Raw genomic sequence first — 3,935 nt, 5'->3', positions numbered from 1 at the left:
ATCCTAGACCTTACCATAACCCTAATATTAACTTTTGACTTAACACTAAATATTACACTAGGGTTAGCAATAAACCTAACCCTAAGCCTATCCCTAACCCTAACCCTAACCCTATCTCCAAGATCTAACCCTAACCCTAATCCTAGGGCTAGCAATAACACTAACCCTAACTGTAGCCCTAAACAGAGCCCTAGCCCTAAATATAACCCTAAGCATAGCCCTAAACATAACCCTAATCATAACTCTAAAACTAACCCTAGACCTAAGCCTCACCCTAGACCTATCCTTAACCCTAATATTAACCTTTGACTCAACACTCATTATAACACTGGGGTTAGCAATAAACCTAAACCTGACCATACCCTTAACTCTAACCCTAATTGTAACCCTAAACTTCCCCAAGATCTAACCCTAACCCTAATCCTACCCTTAGCCCTAAACCTAAACCTAACTCTACAACTAACCCTAAACCTAAACCAAGTCCTAGCCCTAAACATAGCCATAACCATAGTCCTAGACCTAACCTTAATTTTAACCCTCAAACTAACTGTAGACCTGACCCTAACCCTAATATTAACCTTTGACTTAACACTAACTATAAAACTAGGGTTAGTAATAATCCTAAATCTGACCACATCCTTAACCCTAACACTAACTTTAATGTTAAACCTCTCCTGATATCTAACCCTCACCATAGCCCTAACCTTAACACTCACCCTAAACCTAACCCTAACCCTAACCCTACCCTAACCTGAGCCTTAGCCCTTAATGTAACCCTAAATATAGCCCTAGACCTAACCCTAATCATAATTCTAAAACAAACCCTAGACCTAACCCTCACCCTAGACCTAACCCTAACCCTAATATTAACCTTTTACTTAACACTCATTATAACACTAGGGTTAGCAATAAACCTAAATTTGACCATATCCCTAACCCTAACATTAGCTCTACCCCTAAGCCTAACCCTAACTCAAACCTGACGCTAGCCTTAGCCTTAAACCTAACCATAACTCTAATTCAAAACCTAAATCTAACCTTGATCTAATGCTAACCTTAAACCTAACCATCATCCAAATCTTAAATTAACTGTAATCCTAATCATAAACCTAAAACTAACCCTAGACCTAATCCAAACCCTAATATTAACCTTTGACCTACCACTAATATAACCCAATTGGTAGCCAAAACTTAATCCTAAGCCTATTCCTAACCTTAACCCTAATAGCAACCCTATACCTCACCAAAAACCAACCCTAAATCTAACCATGAAACTACCCCTACACCTAACACTAAACCTGAACTGATTCCTACCCCTAAACAGACTCCAACCCCTAAACATATCCATAACCATAGCCCTAAAACTAACCCTCATCATAAAACTGAAACCAACACTACAACCAACCCTAACCCTAATATTAATCATTGATTTAACACTAACTGTAACACTAGGATTAGCAATAACCATAAACCTGACCATATCCCTAACCCTAACCCTAGCCTTAATCCTAACCCTAATCCTGATCCTTATATTAGCCTTTGACCTAACCCTAATCCTAACACTAGACTTAACCAAAACACTAACCATAACTCTAATCCAAAACCTAACCCTAACCCTAATCCTAACCATAACCCTATCCCTAACAGTTCCCTAACACTAAACCTAACCTAGACCTAACACTGTATCTAGCCAGAACCCTATTGCTCGCGTTCCCTCTGGGTCTCTTGCGCTATCAAGCAAACCATATAACATATCTTTATGTGGCATTTATTAACTTACAAAGGAATGAGAGCCCAGTGCCTAGCCCCATCATATCAGATCACACTATGCCCAGAGTCACCACTAGCATTCACTCACACCTCAGGGGCCAGCAATCTTGCCTCAGGTCCATAAGTGTCAGGCCATTCTGTCCTTGAGTTGCTGTGAGCGGCTGCACCATGCCTTTCCCCAGGGCTCATGGCTTCTGTTTCCAGATGGCTCCCAGCAGCCCCTCAGTAGTCCACACTCCATGGCAGACCCCGCCCCTTGGAGGAACTAGCCAACTGGGAGACACTCCACCCCTTTCCTCCGCTCTTACAAACCTCCCGTCCATCTTCTGCTAAGGTCCCTGAGCCTTGGAGGGGGTGACAGATGTAGGGAAATCTCTCATATCATGGAGAAATAGTGGCTTCTTGAGCCTCCCCATTAGTCATCTTTAGGCTGTGGCCACTGATCTATCTCAGTGGTGTTTCTTATACAATAAAGATAAATGGAAGGAAGTAGGCACATTTAAACAAACATGAATGTAAATACAAATGCCTAGAAGATATCCCAGTAGGTGTACTATATCTATTAAGCAGTATACTTGTGATGACTTCTCCACTAGGGCCTGTAGCCTTTCTCTACACAAGGTGTTGGCCTAGTCTACAGTACCAGATGTGTGTTCCGCCCCTAGGAGCGGGCCTTTTCCAATTAGAAATTTGTCAGTTGTACGTAAGTTGGTCGAGCCATTATTGCACTTTCAGGTATTGCTTGGCATGTCCATAGTGTGCAGCATGTGGGGTCCATCATTGAGTAGAATTATAGGGGATCCTTTCTTCCCCAATCATATGCATAGCACCTTCTGGTAATATGAACATCATCCATCCAGTGGCATGGAGTTTTTCGGCTTAGTCTCAGTTCCATCTCTTCTTTTTCTCCAGTGCTCACAACATGCATTGTCTTCAGCAACATGGCCTTACCAACCTTTTAGTGTACAACCGACATTAATGGCAATAGCCTTGGTGAATTTGAGGACCTCTAGGATCTCTCTCTGACCAACAGCTCATAGAAGTACCCCTGGTACCTCTGGTACTGTACCCTTGATACTGTAGATTTTCTTAACAGTTGCATAGTTTGAGAGTCTCTGTCTTTATCCTACCCAACCATAAAACTCCCAAGAATCTTACAGCTATAGCAGGCCTTTACTTCTACAGGTATCTTTCAAATGGGTTTCACATCTGTAAAACACCTGAAGGAAGGTTAACATATATTAAATCACTCATAGACAAGGTTTCACAAAGCATGGAAATGTTTTGTCCATTTGTATTAACTGTTTTCTCCACAGATCCTTGTTAGGTACCATAGCATGGGTATGAGGCATTAATTTGGTTAGCTCTTTACCAGTTTTTGTTATCCCTTTGGAGTCTTTTATTCTTGATACACGTGCAGGCATTGGCTCCAGTTGTCTGACCCTGCACTGGGCTAAGGAGGCAGGGGGCTTCTCCTGGCCCCACTGCACTTATTGTTTCCCTGAGTCAGACAGGCTCTGGGTCAGCCTCCTGAGTGTAGCCATATCTGTCATCTTCCCATTGATCTTACCAGGTTGCTGAGGGAGAACTTTGTGGGAAAACCTGCTTCTACCCCTACTATAGCCTTTTTCAGAAGAGAAATGCATCTTATTTAATCCTTGGGGATTCTTAACCATCCCTGTACAGTTGTTATCCTTCGAATGTCCTTTGTAAACTGTTCTGGTTTGAAAGTTTTCCAGAAATTTCTTAGTAATAAATTTGGTTTTCTATCAATTTTTTTCCCTGGGGATTTGAGCTTTACATAAGTCTTGCCACATTTGTCTTTGAGTAACCCAAGTGGACCATTTCTTCTGTCTTGTCTTTTTTATATCTCTTATAGGATATTCTGTTATTTTACAGACACATTCTATATGCTGGTCAGAATCATTTAGATTTGCCAAAGCCTCTCTCACTTTACACAGATTCTATCCCATCAAAGGGCTTAGTAAAACCATTAAAGCCCCATACTATTCTCGAGGTCCCAGTTGAATTAAGCTTTCTTTCATAACTCTGGTGAACATAGTCTTATCTGGCCCAGTGAACTGGACATCATATATTGCTTTTCTCATACCTAGTTCTCTCAGTAATGCCTGCCCCTCCTTTATAGTCCTCCAGCCCCTGTTAAT

This window comes from Nannospalax galili, unplaced genomic scaffold, assembly GCF_000622305.1.
Source record: "Nannospalax galili isolate Female #2095 unplaced genomic scaffold, S.galili_v1.0 scaffold391, whole genome shotgun sequence".
Lineage (NCBI taxonomy): Eukaryota > Metazoa > Chordata > Mammalia > Rodentia > Spalacidae > Nannospalax > Nannospalax galili.
This window is presented reverse-complemented; position numbering follows the sequence as displayed.